This window comes from Stegostoma tigrinum, chromosome 1 (assembly GCF_030684315.1).
Source record: "Stegostoma tigrinum isolate sSteTig4 chromosome 1, sSteTig4.hap1, whole genome shotgun sequence".
NCBI lineage: Eukaryota > Metazoa > Chordata > Chondrichthyes > Orectolobiformes > Stegostomatidae > Stegostoma > Stegostoma tigrinum.
Window position 1 is genome coordinate 160,491,517 of NC_081354.1, and position 23,998 is coordinate 160,515,514.

The window sequence follows — 23,998 nt, forward strand, 5'->3', positions numbered from 1 at the left end:
TTCTGATTTCCAGCATCTTAAGCTCTCTTTTTTTTAAATCTTCTCCTCTTGCTTCTTGAGTTGCTAGGTCTCAAAGTGATTTCCCTGACTATTTCAAGTTCATAAATTGACATCCAGTATTTACTACCTTATTAATAGCCCGAACTTAACCCTGAGTGTTCCGTTCTGCTGTTTCATTTCCTCAATATTATAGAGTCAGAGTCATAGACGTATACAGCACAGAAACAGGCCCTTTGGTCCAACTCATCCATGATAACCACATATCCAAAATAAATCCAGTCCCATTTGTCAGCATTTGGCCCATATCTCTCTAAACCCTTCCTATTCATGTAATCCATCCAGATGTCTTTTAAGTATTGTAATTGTACAACAACAACATGATTCAAATTTAGTCATTGGTTTTCTGTTGCTGTCATCTGTTGTCACAGATTGTTGTAATCAATCTCTAGGCAATTTTTTTTTCCAATTTGTTATCGTTCTGGATGTGATACCCTAGAACATTAAGTTCCTGGGTGAGGAGAGGTGACAACTCCCATTCTTTATTAACCCACCACTTGGTTGATCACAACAAGGTTGAGTTTTGAGGGAGGGTCATCAGACTTGAAACGTTAACTCTGGTTTATCTCACAGATGCTGCCAGACCTGCTGGGCTTTTCCGCAACTTCTATTTTTGTTCCTGATTTACAACATCTGCGGTTCTTTTGCTTTTGGTTAAGTTAGAAAGGATCTACTCCCTGACCTGAAGAAGGGTGACTGAATGTTAACTCTGCTTTCGCTCCACAGATGCTGCCAGACCTGCTGTGTTTCTCCAGTAATCTATTTTAATTTGTAAAGGATCCACTCCTATGGTGATACGTTTCTCCTAGATCAAAGGAAATTATTTTTTAAAAAGAGCCAATTTAACCAATGATTCTTGAGTTAACAAAAGAGCCAGTTTATTAGTTACTAATAAAACTAATAATACTAGTCAGATAAAATAAGAACACAAAACACTCATGTGCGATTTAGAAATAAGAAGGGAGTTCCCAAAAAAAGTATAAAATATTTATATGGATCAGGCAGTGAGTCGTTTGTAAAGAGCTTTGACGTAGGTAGTTGAAGAATCAATTTCATGATTCTTGGTTTTGCAGGTTGATTGAAGTTCTTTTGTCCCGGCACTTTTAATATAGTGTCTGGCAGCATCACGCATATTGGGAGAGTATCTTTTCCCTACTTTTACCAGCAGCTCAGAGATGTTTAGTGGAGATTTCTAAACCATGACCTTCACTACTCACTAGTCCACACACTCGTTCATGATGCCAGTAACATACACAGACCAGAGTTGAACCTCACTTCTTACACTTTTTTGTGTATGTCTTTGAAAGAGTAAAACAGAAATGTGTCTGCATGAGATGATCTCCTGCTCAGAAGGTTTGGGTAGTCAGTTTTCACTATCACTTTCTAATTAGTCCTTTTGTTTGAAGCTGCCCCTGATTGTATACAGGTGTGAAATTCCAAAATTCTGGCCAGAGATTCCACTGAATTTACATCGCAATCAGCTTCTGGCTCTATCTACTTTTTAAAATACACATGTTACAATTTATGTTCAAAGGTGATCGTTGGCGATAATCCATAATATTGATGTTAACGTCTCCTGAAAGTCATTTCAATTGCCTGTGGAGCTTGGAAAGCAAATACTCCAAGTAAAAAGAAAGTTTCTAAATTTGGCATTGGACTTTTAAAAATTTGATTCTTTATGTCTCGTAACTGATAATATGACTATATTTGGAAAAATGTAATCAGGGCATTTGCTTTATTGCAGCATGACAGTTTGAAATTGGCCTAATATATTTGCTAGCCTTTCCTGACTTCTTAGCTCCATGAGAAGGGAACATGTACACAGTAGTACACAGTCCTACTGGGCACTGAACGCCATGGACTATGGTGAAATGGGTAGCAGAATTGGATGAGAAGTCTGGGAAGGCTTATTTCAATGTCAGTAATAACTCAGGCCATCTTTTATACTTTTCACAAGCAGTGTAGTCAGTTATTTGTTAGGCATTGTAAGCTACGAATTAAGGGGGGATTGTTGCTTATTTAAGGCCTCATTGATTGCACAATACCTCTCATTAATATTTAGCTTTCTGTCTTATCAAAATTGCCCAGTCAACTAGATGTCAAGAAAACTTGACAAGGAAACCAGAGCTGATATCTGGTGGATTCAGCTCATCACTTTCTCTCAGCAACTTCCATGATGGACAGTGGGCACCAACATCTTACAGCATGCTCCATCAGCACTAATGACATGCATCCCACATCCAGAGACGCTGGTTTCTTCTATTAGCCAGCCTGTAACAACCCTCCTGGCATATCTCTGATCCATGTGAAGTTCTGCACTTTACTACTATACTTTGGGCACCAGTAGCAATTATCATTGTAAACCTGTGGAAAGGGCACTGTGCACTTGGGTACACAGAGTCATCTCATGCACTGTACCAGGCTACACTTCCAGGCATTTTGCTCACTGCCAAGGTGCACACTTAGTCGGAGCCTATCTGAATGGTCACAACATCCCTGCCTTGCAGTGTCTTGTCTTGCATTTTTTGTATTTTGCCCCCTCAGCCAGAGATACCAGGCTCATATTATTTATGAAACAAAAACAGAAATTGCTGGTAAAGCTCAGCAGATCTAACAGCATCTGTGGAGAAAATAACAGTTAATAACAGTTCTTTCGGTTTTTATTTCAAATTACTTCTGTCTGACCTTGCCATTTAGCATGATGGAAATTGTTCTCATCAAGTTTTGGTCAAGCCAAGGGACATGGCTTTCACTCACGAGATGTGGGCGTGGTAAATGAAGGAGAGCTTACAATACCAGTCTGTGGGCTTGGAAACAATCCCTCGGCGCCTGGGGCATTCAAAGTTAGATTGCTCTCCACATAATGGGTAAGAAACTGAATTTTGGGCAGTCTGCTGCTATCTTGAGACTTTCTGTCCTTTTGTGCACCGCTTTCCTCCTGGAATGATGAGAAGCTGGTACTGAGGAAATTGGGTAGCACAGCTGTTACTATTGATGCAGGTTGGAGATGCACTGAGGCAGTGAGTAGGCAGCACTGAAGCCAATTACTACCTCTCGGCCATGTCTGGTATAAACGTCAGGAGCCATGCAGAACAGCTCTGGACTGACAGTGCTTGTCCAAATGCAATACAGGCCCTTAAAAATGGCACCAATATACCAGTCTGTTCCAGAATAACCTGGCAGTGAGGGGTTCTAAGAATGGCGAGTGCTAAGATGGGGCCAGAATCAGATGTGATAGACTACATGGAGGCGGAGCTGATAGTCAATGAAATAGGTTTAACAAGGTACAATGGGAAAATGCACTAAGCTTTGTGCAGAACTCCCTCCAAACAACTTAGTACAACTCAGATATTGCCAAAAAATTCAGGTTTTCACATATTTACACTCCATACGAAAAACATTCCACGTTAACAATTGTTTACTGTAAGCTGTCACAGTGCTGTCTACCAGAAAGGAGCTTGGCCAAACAGCAAAGCTACACTGAGTTAATGGATATCAGTTCAAGCAACAAAGGGGTCACTTCAGTTGGTTTTCGCAATAGGGTGCTTGAGGAAAGCAGCAACTGTCAGGGTTTTGCTGTTAATCATGTGCTGTTACTTTCTGCTGGGTAATAATGTACTTTATGTCACCCATGATAACATAATATAATATTAACTATTTTGGCTCGTATGATTGACGATTGTCTATGCTTTGAGTAGTTGACTGCATCAGTGGAACTGGAACTCAGCCAGATTTTCATAGTCATACAGCACTGTCCAACCTTTCCATGTCGAACATAATCCCAAACTAAACTAGCCCCACCCACCTGCTCCTGGCCCAGATCCCTTCAAACTGTTCCCATTTATATACTTATCCAAATGTCTTTTAAGCGTAACTGTGCCCACATTCACTACTTCCTCAGGAAGTTCATTCTACACGTGAATCACACACTGTGTAGAAAAAATATTGCCCCATCACTTTTTTATATCTCTCTCCTCTCATCTTTGGCATACACCCCCAGTCTTGAAATCTCCCATCCTAGGTAAAAGACACTTACCATTAACCTTATCTATACCTATCGGGATTTTACAAACCTCTACTAGGTCACCTGTCAACCTCCTACACTCCAGTGAAAAAAGTCTCAGCCTTTCTTTATAACTCAAGCCTTCTATACCTGGCAACATCATGGTAAGTCTCTTCTGAACTTTCTCTAGCTTAATAACATCATGCTTACAACAGGGAACCAGAATTGAACAGAAGAGGCCTCACCAATGTACTGTATAACTTCAACATGATATCCCAACTCCTATACTCAAAGAACTTGGCAATGAAGGCAAGAAGGCGAAACATAGCCTCAACTGCCCCGTCTATATGTGATGCAAACTTCAAAGAATTATGTTCGAACCTCTGTGTCCTTCTGTTCTACAACACTACTCAAGGACCTACTATTAATTGTGCAGGGAAGTTCATGTCTCACCAACTTGATAGAATTCTTTGAGGAAGTGACACAGTTGATAGGTGAGAGAAGGGCTGTAGATGTCATATACATGGACTTCAGTAAGGCATTCGATAAGGTTCCCCATGGAAGGCTGTTGGTGAAAGTGAAGTGGTGTGGGGCCTAGGGTGTACTAGCTAGTTGGATAGAGAACTGGCGGGCAACAGGAGACAGAGAATTTTGTTGGAAGGGAGTTTGTCAAAATGGAGAACTGTGACCAGTAGTGTTCCACTGGGATCCATGTTGGGACCACTGTTGTTTGTGAAGTGCATAAATGATCTGGAGGAAGGTATAGATGACCTGATTAGCAAGTTTGCAGATGACACTAAGGTTGGTGGCATAGCAGATAGTGAAGGGGACTGTCAGAGAACGCAGCAGAATATAGATAGATTAGAGAGTTGGGTGGAGAAATGGCAGATGAAGTTCAATCCAGGCAAATGCGAGGTGATGCATTTTGAAAGATCCAATTCAAGAGTGAACTATATGGTAAATGGAAAAGCCCAGAGGAAAATTGATGCACAGAGATCTGGGTGTTCAGGTCCATTGTACCCTGAAGGTGGCAATGCAGGTCGACAGAGTGGTCAAGAAGGCATACGGCATGCTTTCATTCATCTGACGGGGTGTTGGGTACAAGAGTTGGCAGGTTGTGTTACAGCTGTATCGGACTTTGGTTCGAACACATTTGGAATACTGCGTACAGTTCTGGTCGCCAAATTACCAAAAGGCGCTACCTATGAAGACAGGTTGAGTAGATTGGGATTATTTACATTAGAAAGATGGAGGTTGAGGGGGGACCTGATTGAGCTCTACAAAATCATGAGAGGTATAGACAGGGTGGATAGCAAGAAAATTTTTCGCAATAATTTTTCTCAATTACTCGGGGTCACGATTTCAAGGTGAGTGGGGAAAAGTTTAAGGGAGAAATATGTGGAAAGTTCTTTATGCAGAGGGTGGTTGGTGCCTGGAACGCATTGCCAGCGGAGGTGGTAGAGGCAGACACAATAGCATCACTTAAGGTGTAACTAGACAGATACATGAATGGGCAGGGAGCAGAGGGATACAGATCCCTGGAAAATAGGTGACAGGTTTAGATAGAGGATCTGGATTGGCGCAGATACGAAGGGCCGAAGGGCCTGTTCCTGTGCTGAAATTTTCTTTGTTCTTTGTATAAATGCATACTTGCAGATGTGGGCAGAAATCGAGAAAGATGTGTTGAGGTGGAGAGAGATGGAAAGAAGCATTAGAATGGAGGATTTTACAACTCTTTAAAAGAGTAAAGGCCTCAAATTATATTTCATCATCTCTCATTAGCAAGGTGTCCCAAAAAATGTGGTAGCTAGTGGATTACTTACGGACTGCTCGCAAATTTTTGCTGGCTAGGCTGATATTTGTTGCCCATTCACAATTGACTTGGACTGTTCAGGCCATTTCAATGGTATTGAAGCATTAACTGCAACGATGTTGCTTTTGAGTCATGTGTAGGCCAGAACAGATTAGAATGACATAGAGTTGTAGAGTCATGTAGCACAGAAACAGGCCCTTCAATCCAACTGATCCATGCTGATTAGATTTCTACAACTGAACTCGTCCCATTTGCTGCATTTGGCCCATATCCTTCTATACCTTACCTGTCCATATACCCATCCAAAAGTCTTTTAAATGTTGTAACTGTACCTGCCCCTTCCACTTCCTCTGGCAGTTCGTTCCATACACATCCATCCTCTGTGTGGAAAAAGTTGCGCCTCAGGTCCCTTTTAAATCTTTCCTTCTCATCTTAACCCAATGCCCCCTAGTTTTGGACTCCCCTATCCTTGGGAAAAGACCTTAACTATTCACCTTATCTCTGGCAGTCATGATTTTGACACATTTCCTTTCCTGAATGACATTGATGAAGAAGATGGGTTTTATGACAATCAACAATGATTATATGGGTTGTTATTAGGGTAGCTTTTAATTCCAGCTACTTAGGAAATTCACATTTCATGGTCTGCCATGACTGGATTTGACTCCATGTCGTCAGAACAAGTCAGCCTTGGTTTCAGGATTTATTATTCTAGTGCAGTGACCTTACCACTATGCCACCACCAACCTAACACAGGGCAACCCACTAGCCAATTTAAACAAAAAGGATGTGAATGAATAATCAGGTAATTTTTTCAAGAGATGTTGAATGAAGGAGGCAGTCCCTTCGAGGGTTTAAACTTGTGAGCATCTGGTTTAGAGACAAGAATGCTACCAACTAAGGGGAAGAATGGTCGTCTTGAACACTCAGTGCCACAAAACAGAATTTAATTTACACTTGGCAAACGAAGCAAAACTTTTTGATGGCAGAATATTTTTGTAAACTTATTCACAAGTGCAAATTTCTTTATATTCTGGCTATGTAGGCCTCTGTCAGACACACAGAAGGGAAGCCTTGTACAATGCAAAAAAAAGTTGGCACTTTAAGTGTTAATGTTTTAACTGATGATGCCAATTCCAAACTGCCCACCTCCTAACCTGGGTGGGTTGTAAGTATGTTGCACAGCTTTAGCTGTGTGAAAATGAGTAGGAGAGGCTGAATAAACATTCCAGCTTAATAAGAAAGACTGTTAATGGGGAGTGAGAGGGTGGGAGTGGTGGTGAGTTAATATCTGCTAGCATGTTGTTAGATCACATTCCTAATGCTGTCTTCTCATGCAAAGGGCTGCAAAGGGCTATAGGGGCAGGCAGAAAAATGAGAGGTGGGGTAATCCAGTTTAAACCGGCCTGGCAGCAAAGGGGCGTTTTCTTGGCAACATTTGCAACTACTGAGCACCACTGGTACTGGCTTTATAAAGCAACACCAGCAGCATTTAACAATTGAATTCTGAACAGTGATTCAACGGTTGCATTTGGTTCAGTATTTAGTGCTTGTTTTTCAGGTATTGTGTGGAGGTCATTATGCACAGGACATATTCATCAGGCATAGGGGATAGGAGAGGGAGGGTGTTCCGACACGCTATAAACTTCATACACACCCTTCCTTAATTGCAATGGATTTTAGCCAGTTCTACAATCCTCCCTTGGATGTTTTTCAGCCCTTCCCACAGTGCTCCCAGTAGTGTGTGGGTGTAGTTTTACTTAAACTAATTTTAAAAATCTAACCATTTGAAAATAATTAAATCTACCATTTTTTTTCTCTCATGAAGTGTGGCTAGATCTCATGAAGCAATTCAAATACCACCAATTGAAATCTTGGAGCTATTTTGGGTAAAGAAACATTTCTGTTTTCGTATAAAATAGAACCTGCTTTTTTATCCTTTCTATTGCCGCCGCCCTGTGGTTTCTTTTCTTAAACACTTGGGCCAGCCCTTTCCCTTATCCTCTCGTCACTGGCACAGTGCCCTTGCTGCTGGGAGGACAGGTGAGAGAATTGTAAGCTGCTCTGTGGCATGCTCATGCAGTGTGTCCCTCAGTCCTACTACTCTCACTGTCGTTGCTTATGCATCTGTCTTTCTAGCCAGTGATCCGCACGGTAAAGAGGATGTGGTCGTCTGAGAGTATCTATTGTATTGTAAGTCTTTCTGGTATATGTACTCAGCATGTCATCTTTTCTCCATAGCTAATTTTTTCAGCAAAAACTATGTTGGTTTTTATCGTGTATGGACAAGGACAATTGAATCTGTGTAAAACCATGCAAAGTCATGAATTCTAACTGTTCACTGTTAAAGGCGTTGCTCTCAGAAGGGGCCTGCATGCCGAGGATACAAATTCAATAATCAATTTCAGTATAAAGTGAAATGCAACAGACAAAAATCACTAATAGAAGGGGTACACTTACATATCTATGGTCAGTATTTTTCCCTTCAGTGAATATCTGCTTGCTCACCTCAATAGCAGCACGGGCTGAATTTCACTGTGTGTACGTAGAGTTTATGGGAGCTAAAAAACACTATGTAAGCATACTGTACTTTTATTAAGCAAGTTCTCAAAGTATTGTATAATTAGCACACTGAGGCATCGGCAGTTGAGACTTGGCTGCCAACTGGATGATCCAAAGGATACTTGTTATTCATTGCCATATTTAGAGAGCTAGAACGAAGTTTCTTTTATGTAGTAAGAGAGAGTCTGTCTATTCAGTGCTTCTTCATATCTGTCAAGCCAAGATTCAAAATCTAGCCCAAGCCTGAACCGTCATCTTTCTCCGATTTCTTTCCTCATGCTCTCTCCAAACTCCTCTTGCTAACGAGATCTGCCTACTGTTCTTTTCACCTTAATCATTAAATTTACTGATTTTCCTATGCTTGCTGCCATACATTGGTTTGAAGTCTAAGTATCTCTGTTTTACAGTTTTTACCATTTATTCGAATTCCTCTGTGCCTTACCTTCACAGTTTTGCCGGCTCCAGATCTACATCCTCGCAAGAGCTTGACACTCTCTGTAGCCTTCAGCAGTTTAGGCCACAAGCCCAGGAATTTTCTAACTAAGCAGTTCTGCTTTTTCTTCAGTTGCTCCTTTAGTATTTCAAAACCTATACCTCTATGACCTTATGATATAGGAAGGCCATTAACGAAGTACCTGAAAACTATTGAACCTGGGATACTACCCTGAGGAACTTCTGCAGAGATGTCCTGGAGCTCAGATGACTAATTTCCAACATCCACCTACCAACCAGCAGAGAATATTCCCCCTGATTCCCATTGACTGCAGTTTTGCCTTCATGCCACACTCAGTCAGGCACAGGCTTGACACCAGACATTTGGTTGTTTGTTCTCATTGTTAATATTGTCTACTCAGCCGCAAAATTGTGGACAGCAAATGCAGTTGAATTTCTGTCCAATAATGTTCCATCTTCCATATTGGAAAAAAGGAACATCGCTATATGTTTCTGACGCCTAAAGCATGTTTTAATCGCTTAGTTTCTTCCATCGAGATGTCTTATGCCTGTTTGAGATTTCTGCCGTAGGACAGGTTGTTTTTTTCCTTGGGTAGCCCACTAAATAAAATTACTCCTTAGGATTCTTTGCTATCAAAAAAATAAGCTTTTAAAATGTACTTGTCTGAATATGTCACTGAATAGCCTCCATTTCTTGTTGAATCACTGGTTAGCGCACAGGAGTGGATAAGCAGGCTTGCTTTATCTCTGGTGTCAAGCACATTGGTGCAGTTATTCATCACAGTCCTTAGCTGCCAACTCAGACAAAATCACCTAACTAGAGACTGAAGCTGAGATCTTCTTTGACAGGTAGCATAAGTTATGAATTGGAACTCTGTGCCTTTAGCTTATTTTGTGAGCATACCAAAGCACAATTCTACCAAATGCATATTTAGTATATAAGCAAAGTCTAATAAAGCATTAACTTTTATTCTCTTTATTTTATTTGACAGCCTGTTTGATCAGGACATTTGAATCTTATCAGTGGTACCTAACTGGAATGTCAACTGTCCAATGCCAATATTGGTACATCTCTCCTCAGAAGCTGATATCCAGAATTGCAGAACAGACTCTGGCTATAAAGATAGTAAGTTTAATGTAATTTACAATTTCCCTTTACTGCATATTTTGAGATTATTGAAATTAAATCCAGTTAGAATTTGTACAAATGATTTGGATGTGAATATGGGAGATATGTTTAGTAAGTTTGCAAATGACACTGAAATTAATGATGTAGTGTGCAGCAAAGAAGATGACCTCAGAATACAACAGGATCTTGATTAGTTGGGCAAATGGGCTGAGGAATAGCAGTTGGAGGTTACTTTAGATAAATGTGAGGTGAGCATTTTGGAAAGGAAAATCAGGGCAGGAGGTATACACTTAATGGTTAGGTCCTGGGGATTATTGCTAAGAGACTTGGAGTGCAGGTTCATAGTCCCTTGAAAGTGAAGTAGCAGATAGACAGGTTAGTGAAGAAGGCGTTTGGTGTGCTTGCCTTTATTGGTAAGTGCATTGAGTACAGGACATTGATTAGGCCACTTTTAGAATACTGCATGCAATTCTGGTCTCCCTCCTATAGGAATGATGTTGTGAGACTTGAAAGGGTTCAGAAAAGATTTACAAGGATAGTGCCAGGATTGGAGGGTTTAAGCTATAGGGAGAGACTGAATAGCTTGGGACTGTTTTCCCTGGAGTGTCGGACACTGAGGGGTGAGAAAATGTCATGTTTAATTTTCTTCTCTTCTCCCCCTCAATGTTTTCCTTGGCATGCAATAAAGAATAAAATTTAACTTAAATTCATGCTTAATTTAAAACATTTTTATTCGTTTTTGGAATGTGGGCATCACTGACTGGCTGGCATTTAGTCCTTAGTTGCCCTTGAAGTTGGTGGTGAGCTGCTCAATTGAACTGCTGCAGTCCCCCTGCTGTGGGTTGACCCACAATGCCATCAGGGAGGAAATTCCAGAATTTTGACCCAGCGACGGTGAAGAAGTGGCATTATATTTCCAATTCAAGTTGACAAGTAGCTTGGAGGGGAACTTGCAGGTGGTGATGTTCTCTGTGAATGTTTCCCTTGTCCTTTCAGATGGAAGTGGTTGTGGGGTTGGAACATGCTTCTGAGGATCTTTGGGGAATTTCTGCAGTACACCTTGTAGAAAGTACAACCTGCTGTTACCGAGTGTTGGAGGTGGAGGGAGCAAATGCCAGTTGATATAGTGTTAATCAAGCAGTCTCTTTGCCTTTGATGACGTCAAGCTTCTTGGGCTATTAGAGCTGAACTCATCCAGGCAAATTGAAAGTATTCCATCACACCCGTGACTTATGACATGACTCACTGCAATATTCCCAGCCTCTGACCTGCTCTTGTAGCCACTGTGTTTATGTATCAGAGATAATGGGAACTGCAGATGCTGGAGAATTCCAAGATAATAAAATGTGAGGCTGGATGAACACAGCAGGCCAAGCAGCATCTCAGGAGCACAAAAGCTGACGTTTCGGGCCTAGACCCTTCATCAGAGAGGGGGATGGGGAGAGGGAACTGGAATAAATAGGGAGAGAGGGGGAGGCGGACCGAAGATGGAGAGTAAAGAAGATAGGTGGAGAGAGTGTAGGTGGGGAGGTAGGGAGGGGATAGGTCAGTCCAGGGAAGACGGACAGGTCAAGGAGGTGGGATGAGGTTAGTAGGTAGCTGGGGGTGCGGCTTGGGTTGGGAGGAAGGGATGGGTGAGAGGAAGAACCGGTTAGGGAGGCAGAGACAGGTTGGACTGGTTTTGGGATGCAGTGGGTGGGGGGGAAGAGCTGGGCTGGTTGTGTGGTGCAGTGGGGGGAGGGGACGAACTGGGCTGGTTTAGGGATGCAGTAGGAGAAGGGGAGATTTTGAAACTGGTGAAGTCCACATTGATACCATATGGCTGCAGGGTTCCCAGGCGGAATATGAGTTGCTGTTCCTGCAACCTTCGGGTGGCATCATTGTGGCAGTGCAGGAGGCCCATGATGGACATGTCATCTAGAGAATGGGAGGGGGAGTGGAAATGGTTTGCGACTGGGAGGTGCAGTTGTTTGTTGCGGACTGAGCGGAGGTGTTCTGCAAAGCGGTCCCCAAGCCTCCGCTTGGTTTCCCCAATGTAGAGGAAGCCGCACCGGGTACAGTGGATGCAGTATACCACATTGGCAGATGTGCAGGTGAACCTCTGCTTAATGTGGAATGTCATCTTGGGGCCTGGGATGGGGGTGAGGGAGGAGGTGTGGGGACAAGTGTAGCATTTCCTGCGGTTGCAGGGGAAGGTGCCGGGTGTGGTGGGGTTGGATGGCAGTGTGGAGCGAACAAGGGAGTCACGGAGAGAGTGGTCTCTCCGGAAAGCTGACAGGGGAGGGGATGGAAAGATGTCTTGGGTGGTGGGGTCGGATTGTAAATGGCGGAAGTGTCGGAGGATAATGCGTTGTATGCGGAGGTTGGTATGTATCGAGTCCAGCTGAGTTTCTGATCAATTGTAATCCCCAGGATGTTGTAAGTGGGGGATTCAGTGATGGTAACATCATTGAATGTCAAGGGCTGGTGGTTAGGTTGTTTCATATTGAGACAATAGCTCAAGAAATTATTCACACTTACCAAACACAATTATTAAAATGATCAAAATAAAAACCAAAAGAACTGCAGATTCTGTAAATCAGGAACAAAAACAAAGTTGCTGGAAAAGCTCAGCAGGTCTGATAGCATCTGTGAAGGAGAAAATAGAGTTAACGTTTCGGGCCCGATGACACTTCCTCAGAACGTTAAAATGATGACACTGGCAGAGTAATAAACAAAATAGATGAACCTACAGATGATACAATTGGCCATCTGTACTTCAGTAGCAGATTTGGGACAAGCATTTCTGGTCACTTTTGAGTTTTATGTCTAATATTTGATGTCAGAACCAACTTACTTTGTCAATTGATAACCTACTGTAATTAAAGTATCTGTTGGAAATAGAATTCCATAAGGCACTATAATATTTTATATGTATGTGTATATATATATATATATATATGTGTAATATATATAAAATAATGCCTACTTGAGCTTCAATTAAAATATGCATAGTAGTTAGTGATGAAAGAAAATTATTTATGACAGGACAGTTTGATCTGTTGGAGTGGGAGGTTCTGGTAACTTGCCTTGGTCCCCACCGGTAATATTTCTGAATTGTTCACTTGATGGCAAAAACAGTGGTACAGTATTTGGAAAGAAAGGATTTGGTTAGACATATATGTTGTCTTTCATAGGGCATTTCAAAGCATTTATCAGAAAATTACCTCTGAATTGTAGGCAATGTTGTTATGTGGCCAGTTGTGGGTACCAGTTTGCACACGCAATGTCCCAATGCATCGTGAAGCCTGTAACCTGATTTTGGGGGCTTTTTAAGGTTTTCCTCCAGTAGATTTTGCCATGGAATATATTTCACATCCAAGTGGGCAGGTAGATTCTCAATTGAACTCTTAATCTGAAACAAAATGTAGCAATTACTCATAGTAAAATATTAACCTAGTTGGCGCATTTTAATCTCTAGAGTGAAATGAGGACATTATGTTGTAGTTGTTCAAGACATTTGTAAGGCCACATTTGAAATATTGCTTACAATTCTGGTTATGCTGCTATAGGAAGGATTTTATTGAACTGGGAAGAGTGCAATAAGACTTAGAAAGATGTTACTGAGATTGAAGGTTTGAGTTATACGAAGAGGCTGGATTGGCTGGAACTTTCTCCAAGGAGTGTAGGAGGCTGAGAAGTGATCTTAGAGGTTTACAGAATCATAAGGGGCATAATAAATAAGGTGAATAGCATTTGGACAGGCAAATGGATAGGAAAGGTCTAGCGGGATATAGGCCAAGGGTAACACTTTGGGTCTCATGATTGTACTTCGATTTGTTTTAAAATGGTTATCGAAAAGAGTAAGCCTTCCCTAAAAGTTAAAGTTTTCAACTGGAGTAAGGCGATTTTTAATGGTATGAGACAAGAACTTGTATGAAACAAGAACTTTCAAAAGTTGATTGGAGTAGACTGTTCGCAGATAAAGGGACGTCTGACAAGTGGCAGCATTCAAGAGTGTGATGATGAGAGTTCAGAGGCATTTTGTTCCTGTTGGGAGTGAGGGGTAAGGCTGGTAAGATTAAGGAACAATGGATGAATAAAGATATTGAGGTTCTAGTCAAGAATAAAAGAGAATCTTTTTTAAGATACGGACAACTTAGTTCAATTGAATCTCTTAATCAATATAGAGAGTGTAGGGGTAATCTTAAGAGAGAAACCGGGAAGGCAAAAAGGGATATGAGGTAGCACTGGGAGGTAGGGATAAGGATAATCCAAAGAGATTTTACAAATACATTAAGAGCAAGAATGTAACTAGAGAAAGGGTTGGGCCTCTTATAGATCAAGGAGGTTGTGTTTGTGTTAAGCCCCAGGCGATGGCAAAGACACTTAAAATTCTCCAGCATCTGCAGTTCCCATTATCTCTAATGAATATTTCTTGTCAGTTTTTACTCTGGAGAAGGAAATGGAGTCAAGAGAATGCAGAGAAATAAACTCTGATGTTTTAAAAACAGTCCACATTACAGAACCGCAAGTTTGGGAAGTTATAGAGAATATAAAGGTGGATGAATCTCCAGGACCTGATCAAATGTATCCCAGAATGTTGTGGGAAGTAAGGGAGGAAATTACAAGACTCCTTGCAAAAATATTTGCAACATCTATAACTATGAGTGAGCTGCCTGATGACTACAGGGTGGCTAATGTTGTACCTTTATTTAAGAAAGATTGTAAGGAGAAACCAGGAAACGATAGACCTGTGAGCCAGACTTCATCATGGGTAAAGTGTTGGAGATGATCATAAAAGATAGAAGTTATGAATGTTTAGAGAGGCAAGAATTAATGAGGGATAGTCAGCATGGGTTTGTGCAATGAAATCGTGCCTCACAAACTTGATTGAGTTTTTTGACAGTTACCTGGCAGATCAGTAGACGTTGTTTATTTGACAAGGTTCCACATGGTAGACTAATTAGTGAAGTTGGGTCAGGTGGGATTCAAGGTGAGCTTGCCACTTGGATACATAATTGGCTTAATGGCAGGAGACAGAGAGAAATGGTGGAGAGTTGCTTTTCGGACTGGAGGCCTCTGACCAGCAGTGTTCCACAGCAGAGATAATGGGAACTGCAGATGCTGGAGAATCCGAGATAACAAAGTGTAGAGCTGGATGAACACAGCAGGCCAAGCAGCATGTTAGGAGCACAAAAGCTGATGTTTCGGGCCTAGACCTTTCATAGCAATTAGTTCTGGGTCCTCTTTGGTTTGTCATTTATACAAATTATTTGGATGAGAATATGAGGCATGGTTAAGAAGTTTGTGGATGCCATCAAAATTGGTGGCATTGTACACAGTGAAGAAGGTTTTCTAAGATTAGAGGGATCTTGATCAAATGGGTCAATGGGCTGAAAAATGGCAGATCGAGTTCAATCAGGATGAATGTGAGGCATTGCATTTTGGTGCAAAAAACAAGAGTGGGGCTCATACAATTAATGGTAGGGCCTTGTGTAGTGATGTCGAAAAGAGGGACCTAGGGGTGCAGATATATACTTCTTTAAAGTTTGCATCACATGTAGACAGTATGGTTAAAGAGACATTTGGCACTCTTGCCTTCATTTCTCAGTCCTTTTGAGTTTAAGAGTTGGAAAGTTATGTTGCAGCTATATAGGACATTGGTGAGGTCTGTTCTCCTGTGTCCAGTTCTGCTCACCTAGTTACAGAAAGGATGTTATCAAGCTGGAGAGGGTTCAGGAGAGATTTTCTGGGATGTTGCTGGGTATGGGAAGTTTGAATTATAAGGAAAGACTGGATAGACTGGGACTTTTTATTACTGGAACGTAGGAGTTTGAGAGGTGACCTGATAGAAGTTTATAAAATAATGAGAGGTATAGATAGAGCTGACAGTAGTTGTGTTTTCCCTAAAACGTGGAATTTCAAGACTAGGGGGCACATCTTTAAGGTGAGAGGAGAGACATTTAAAAAAAGACATGAGATGCAAATTTTTACCACAGAGGGTGGTTAGCGCGTGGAGTGAACTTCCTGATGAAGTGGTGGATACATGTACTGTTACATTTAAAAGACATTTGAATGTAAATATGAGTGGTGAAAGATTTGGAGGGATATGGGACAGGAGCAAGCAGCTGTGACTAGTTTAGGTTGGGATTATGTTCGCCTTGGACTGGCTGGACAAATGGGTCCGTTTCTGTGCTTATGACTCTATGACTCCATGACTCCAAATGGGACTAATTCAGTGGTGGAAATCTGGTCAGCACAGATGATTTGGGCTGAAGGGTCTGTTTCTGTACTGTATGACTCCTTGACTCTATCTATGACTAGGTTGTGGTTTTAGACTAAAGGGCATCAGTGGGAAAGGCTACGAACAAAAAATAATAGGAGAATGTAAAAAGAATCGAACAATAATTACAGGTGACTTTAATTTTCGAGTTGATTGGGTTAATGAAACTGGAAGTCGTAGCTATGGCAATGAATTCATAGAGTACATTGGGGATAGTTTCCTAGAGCAGTATGTTGTGGAGCTAATGAGGGAGCAGACTATCTCGGATCTGATAATAGTTAATGAGTCAGGGTCAATAAATGACCTCAGAGTAAAAGAACACCTGGTAAGTGGTGATCATAACATGATAGAATTTAATAGTTGGTTCAAAAGTGAGAAATGTAGGTCTGAGTGGATAGATAGCTGGGCTGTGATAAGCAAGCAGTAGTAGACATGCATGACTGTCAGCAAAATTACATTCCAGTCAGGAGAAAAAATTCTAAGAAAGGGATCAACCAACCAATAAAGTAAAAGAGAGTATTAAATTGAAAGAAAAGGCATATCAGGAGGCAAAAATCAATGATGGCGCCAAAGACTGTGATAAATTGGGGAGGCAATGGCCTAGTGGTATTACCGCTGGACTGACCAGGTAATGTTCTGGGGACCCGGGTTTGAATTCTGCCACGGAAGATGGTGGAATTTGAATTCAATAAGAAATATTTGGACTTAAGAATCAATTGATGACCATGAATCCAATGTCAATTGTCAGAGAAAACCCATCTGGTTCACTAATATCCTTTAGAAAAGGAAACTACCATATTTACCTGGTCTGGCCTACATCTGACTCCAGAACCACAGCAATGTGGTTGACTCTGACCTGCTCTCTGGGCAATTAGGGATGAGCAATAAATGCTGCCTAGCCAGCGACGCCCTCTTCCCTTAAAGGAAAAAAGGTTCAGAATCCAGCAAATGAGAACGAAAATGTTAACAGAGACAGAAAAAACAACTACGAGGGCAACCTAACATGGAATATAAAAACTGACAGTAAGAATTTCTTTAAATATATAAAGAGGAAGACAAAGGTCAAAGTGAACAGACACCCCTTAAAAAATGAACCTGGGGAGACAATTTTGGGGAACAAGTTAGTGGCAAAGGCGTTAAACAGATATTTTGCATCCATTTTTATGGTGGAAGCACTTCGAACATGCCATTAGTCCTCAAAAGATATGGGGGAGGAATTAAGTACCAGTACCATTACCATCACGAGAGAAGTATGTTAGATAAACTAACGGGGCTAAGGGGAGATAAGTCCCCTGGCCCTAAAGGCTTACATCCTAGAATGCTAGAAGAGGTAGCTCCAGAGATTATTGATGCTTGATTGTAATTTTCCAAAGCTCATTGGATTCTTGAGAAGTGCCAGAGGATTAGAAAACTGCCAATGTGATACCCCTATTCAAAAAGTGGGTGAAGATTAGCCTAACATCTATTGTTGGCATCAATTGTTAAGGAAGTAATCAAAGAACCTTTGGAAAATCATGATCTAACCAAATAGAGTCACCATGGCTTCATGAAAGGGAAATAGTGTCTGACTAATTTATTAGAATTCTTTGAGAAGTCTCAGCCAGGATAGATAGAAGGGACCAGTAGATGTGTTATATTTGGACTTCTGGCAAGCTTTTTACAGGCATCTCACAAAGGTTAAGACATAAGATAAAGAGACTACTGTTTTGGAAGTAATATATTAGCATGGATAGAGAATTAGCTCTAAATATTGGTAGGCAAACTGAGGGGATTAAGGCACATTGGGAGACTGGAGTTGATGTGGGCCAGGAATAGCCTCTGGAAGCACTTCATGATTAATGAAGTCCAAGCTATTGGTCAGGAGTCATTAAGGCACACTGCATATGTTTTCTTGGGTGCAGGGTTGATGGTTGTCTTCTTGAAGGAGGTGGGGACTTCAGCCTGTAGGAGGGAGAGGTTGAAGACGTCAGTGAGTACCTTCACCAGCTGATCTGCACAGGATCTGAGTGTTTGGCCAAGGACACCGTCCAGGCCCGTCACTTTCCTTGGGTTGACTCCCAGGAAGAATGATTTGATGTCTGAAGCAGTGACAGAGGGAACGGGTGTGTCTGGGGCTGTCGGGGCAGGTGTCACCATGCCGGTGGTATTCTTCTTGAATCGAGCATAGAAAGCCTAAGGCACATCAGGGAGGGACGTGTCATCGTCCACTATCTTACATTTTGTGTCCCATAACGTTGTTTAGGCCTTGCATAGATGGTGGGGGAGGTCTGTTCGTAGGACTGGGCCTCTAACTTGGACCAGTACTGCCTCTTGGCCTCCCTGATAGCTTTGCGGAGGTCATGTCTTGATTTTCTGCATTGGTCCAGGTCACCTGACTTGAATGCTGTGCGTAAAGTCTTCTGTAGGGAGTGGATTTTCTGGTTCATCCAAGGTTTACAGTTTACCCCCTTTACCTCAAACACAATTAAGGATGTTCAATAAATGCTGACCTATCCAGGGATGCCCACTCCCGTAAATTAATAAAAGTAAGTTTCTGGTCTGATATTGCTGTTCTGCTCATATAAAAGAAAGTTGTATTTTTAATGTGTGTATAAACTATCTCTTTGGTGTCAGAGTAAGTTTTTATCGATGGAAATTGCAGGCCTCAACTCTCAAAGACAAGCAGTTACTTCAAAATTGTATTTTTTACAGTTGTTTTCAAGTATTGACAAATCAAAACCCAAGCGAGTTCTGATCTGGAAAAGTGCTTGAGACAATTGCCAACAAAGTGCTATGATTCTATGATTCAGAGGATTAGCAATGTGTGTGAATGGGAACCAGTTGCAGAAATAAACACCAAATGAACTAAGCTCAAACTTGAGATTTTTTCTTTTCTGCACTTTCTTTAAGTCTCAGATCTACTTCATTCCATGACCTTATTGGTCAATGCTCTTCACTTACATGTTGACTTTGCACTTATTCACTTGTGTTTCAGCGGATGAGACAACATGGTGGAATTCAACATGTATTGGTAAATATCCTCAATGGTGAATGTGAATTGAATACAGGGGGTCACCGATTTATGAATGTCTGACTTTCGCATGCTTGTACTTAACGATTAGAATCCCATACGTAGTTATAATTTTAAAGGCCTGACGTAATGAAAATTTCCTGTACTTAAGAACAGCTGCTTTGCATTGTGTTCAGACCTGTGTGCAATTTGACTTGTAAATGTACTCCAGAACAGAACCTGTTTGTAACCTGGGAACTGTCTGTAATTCGGAAAAAGTTGGCGATGGAATGAATAATTGAAAACAATAAAAAATCTCACAAAAGATGTAAATGGTGCCACAGAGACAGACTTCCTATGATTCACTGTAATTTCATGCCCTACAGAATTTATGATTGCGTAAAAGGCAAACGTTTTTGCTACATTTGGTAGATCCTAGAATTAACTATTTTAAAATGGACTTCTAACTAAGTTATTAAATTGTGTAAATTTATGATTTTATGAAAACAGCATTGTTGACCTGTCTGCACCAAATGGACTACAGCAGTTCAAGAAAGGAACTCATCACCGCCTTGTCAAGGGCAATTAGGAATTGGCAGTAAATGCTGGCCCAGCCAGTGAAGTCACATCTCCTGAACAAATAAAAAGAGTAAGTCAATTCCAAATTCTTACATTTAACATGAGCAATTTATAAATTACATTGATCAAGGGCTTCATTTCTGATGGTAGAACATGACATTTCTGTTTAGTTCTTGTGACTCTTGAAACTGTGTGGTTTTGCAGGTTCTTTTAGGCAGCCACTTGGGCTCTCAGCCAAGAATTTATTTTTTGAGTGGGGTGTGGTGGGTGTACATTTCTAACCCATCTCCAGGAAACAGAATTACTTTGCAGAATGAATAGCCAAGAAAATCACAAAGCCTGACCTCTTCATTTCACAATAATTACCACTGTTTGATGATTGTTGTAGTTTAAAGTTAGATGGATTAATGTCAAGGTCAGAATGAATGGCTTTGCATATACTTGTGTGTAAGATCTATTATCTTCTCATTTTTTTTTGGAAGTGTGAGCTGCTGAATTGGCACCACTGTGAATATTTGTTCAACCATCATCCGCATGTATATAAATTTCGTACAGGTTTAGGAAACTATAAGCCCAAGAAGGTCAACTTGCCATTGTGTCTGCATATCTGAAAGCAAGAACCCATGAAATAATGAAGACAGCAGACTTCATATATAGTGATAGAATGTAATAAAATCAAGTCTTGCAACAAGGGAATAAATATTAAAACTGAATGAAAATGGTTGCGTGGGAAGGATCATAGCAAAACCCAGGAGAATGCACCTTCTCTCAATGTCAGTGCAATCTATAGAGCAACACGAGCTTGCAATTAGGAGCTGGGACCTGACTAAGATAAAAGAAAATTACTTCATGGAGATGTACCCATGCCTCAGAAATATGATAGCTAAAAGTCTGTTTTATCCTCTGCTTAAACCACTTCCCTTTGTGTTCACTAATCCCAAATTGTGCTTATAGCACCAGGCCTACGCCAATTGCCTGTCGCAGTAGGAGGAGGGTTGTAGGAATCTGAGGATGAGAATTGTAGAATCAATGGAATCTGTGTTTTGAAAGTGAGCTATGCTTAGCTCAGACCTTAGTGTGATACTGACAACAAGCTTCAAAATAGTTTGTTTTCAGCAGCAGTACCCATAGTCGGATAATATTGACTGTTTTGTGCATATTGCATGTTTTGCCTAGATAGTCTTACATTCTGCTGATATTAGATATTATTATTACTGTATCCTGTGCTGATATTCTTAAGTAGTGTTACAGATACTGTTCTCTGAAGTTGTAAACTTTGGTTCTGAACTCTGTGTTGACTGCACAGTGCCAGGGCATCATCTCAGGGCTGGTAATGAACTTGGAGTAGGAGGGAAGGGTTGCAGTTTTGTCATCTGTGCTGGTGTCAGTGATATTTATAGGACTAAAAAGGAGATTTTACTAGATGGATTTGAATAATTAGGAACTAAATTAGAAAGGAGTACCTCCAAGAAAATAATCGTGTCATCACTACTCAAAGAGTAGTAAGGGAATGGAACGCTTTGCCTGCAACGGTAGTAGATTCGCCAACTTTAGGTACATTTAAGTCATCATTGGACAAGCATTTGGACGTACATGGAATAGAGTAGGTTAGATGGGCTTGAGATCGGTATGACAGGTTGGCACAGCATCGAGGAGCGAAGGGCCTGTACTGTGCTGTAATGTTCTATGTTCTATGTTGAGCCACAGGCAAACCGGCTTTGGTAAATAAAGTCAGTAGGTTAAATGCATGGTGTGAGAGGACTGGGTTCGTGGGGCATTGGCACCAGGACAGAAGCAGAGGAGAGCCATACGGGTGGGATGGGCTTCACTTGAACTGTGCTGGTACCAGTGTCCTGCAAATTGAACAACCAGGGCTGCGGAGAGGACATGAAACAAAATAAAATGGGTGTGGTTCTGGAGACAGAGTATATAGGTTTACAAAGCAAAATAATTGGCAGCTTTTGCAGAGTAGATATGTAAGTAATGATACCCAGAGTGGGACACGATGGACAAAAGCCAAAGCAGCAAGGGGGGTCAAAGAGATTAAAGCTGGAAACTAAATATTCAGCAATATGGACTTTTCAGAAGGACAGGCAAGAAGACAAGGGTGGTGAGGTTTTCTTAATACAAGATGGAGTGAGTTTGATAGCAATTAAAAATTTTGAATTGGAAGATCATCACCAATCTGCCTGCTGCAGAGCATTTGTCTACGACTGCATCATTAAGCGTGACCACTGCACAGTGCTTGTGGAGATGACGTCCCATCTTCACATTGATCATACCTAACATTGTATTGTGTAGCACTATCACTGTAGATTTTGAACTAATACATGAGGCACTGTGGGCCATTAGCAGAAGCAGAATCATACACAATGCAAAAATTGCAACCTCATAGCCCCATATTCCGTACTCTACCATTACCATCAGACCAGAGGATCAGCTCTGGCACAATCAAAAGTACAGGTGGTCATGCCAGCAGCAGCATCAGGCATACTTAAAAATTAGGTGTCTGTCTAGTGATTGACAAAAGTTGGACTATCTATGTGCCAACCAGTCTAAGCAGTGGGTGATAGAGCTAAGCAATCTCACAAACAACTGGTCAGATCCAGGCTCTGCAGTCCCATCATATCCAGTCTTGAACGGTGGTAGACAATCAAATAGCTCAATTAGAGGAAGTGGCTCAACAAATATCTCCAACCTCAATGATGGGAGACCCTTGCTTATCAGTGCAAAAGATAAGATTGAAACTTTTGTAACAATTTTCAGCTAGAAGTGCTGAGTGGATGATCTATCTTGGCCTCTTCCAGAGGTCTCCAGCTTACAAATACCAGTCTTCAGCCAATTTGATTCACTGTATGTGATATTGAAAAATGTTGGAGGCATGGATACTGCAAAAAAAAAGGCCCTGACAACATTCTGGAAATAACACTCAAAAGACTTGTGCTCCAGAATTTCTCACACACCTCGTCAAGCTGTTGCAGTACAGCAACAATACTGGCAGCTACCCATCAACGTGGAAAATTGCCAAGATATGCCCTGCACAAAAAAACGGACAAATCCAGTCCAATCAACAACAACGTCAACACAATTCACTCCATGTAATATCAAGAAATGGTTGGAGGCACTGTATACTTCAAAGGCTATGGGCCCTGACAACCTTTCGGCAATAGTACTGCAGATGTGTGCTCCAAACCCACCATTTCCCGGACAAACTGTTCCCCTACAGCTATAATACTGACATCTACCTGACAATATGGAAAATTGCCCAGGATTATCCTGTACACAAAAAGCAGGACAAATCCAGTCTGGCCAATTACCACCCCATCAGTCTACTCTTGATCGTCGGTTAAGTGATGGAAGGTGTAGACAATAGACAATAGGTGCTGGAGTAGGCCATTCGGCCCTTCAAGCCAGCACCACCATTCACTATGATCATGGCTGATCATCCACAGTCAGTATCCTGTTCCTGCCTTATCCCTATCACCCTTGATTCCACTATCTTTAAGAACACTATCCATCGCCTTCTTGAAAGTATCCAGAGACCTGGCCTCCACTGCCTTCTGGGGCAGAGCATTCCATATATCTACTCTCTGGGTGAAGAAGTTTTTCCTCAACTCTGTTCTAAATGGCCTACCTCTTATTTTTAAACTGTGTCCTCTGGTTCTGGACTCACCCATCAGCGGAAACATGCTTCTTGCCTCCAGAGTGTCCAATCCCTTAATAATCTTATACGTCTCAATCAGATCCCCTCTCATCCTTCTAAACTCAAGTGTATACAAGCCCAGTCGCTCCAATCTTTCAACATATGATAGTCCCACCATTCTGGGAATTGACCTCGTGAACCTACGCTGCACTCCCTCAATAGCAAGAATGTCCTTCCTCAAATTTGGAGACCAAAACTGCACACAATACTCCAGGTGCGGTCTCACCAGGGCCCTGTACAGCTGCAGAAAGACCCCTTTGCTCCTATACTCAACTCCTCTTGTTATGAAGGCCAGCATTCTATTAGCTTTCTTCACTGCCTGCTGTACCTGCATGCTTGCTTTCATTGACTGATGTACAAGAACACCTAGATCTCGTTGTACTTCCCCTTTACCTAACTTGACTCCATTTAGATAGTAATCTGCCTTCCTGTTCTTGCTACTAAA

The 23,998-nt window shown here is 41.4% G+C and overlaps 1 protein-coding gene across 3 annotated transcripts in view; it reads left to right on the forward strand.

Moving 5' to 3' along the window:
* The window catches only part of LOC125457916 (zinc finger and BTB domain-containing protein 7C), a 211,387-nt gene that overhangs the window by 124,419 nt on the left and 62,970 nt on the right, over window positions 1-23,998 (forward strand). For 2 of the 3 annotated variants that reach the window (XM_059649803.1, XM_059649806.1), the window contains exons 3-4: window positions 9,881-10,014; window positions 19,782-19,920. The gene's annotated coding sequence lies outside the window, so the exon portion shown is untranslated. Of the gene's footprint in view, window positions 1-7,926; window positions 8,067-9,880; window positions 10,015-19,781; window positions 19,921-23,998 lie in introns of those variants that run through there. The other variant, XM_059649805.1, reaches the window with a different exon arrangement.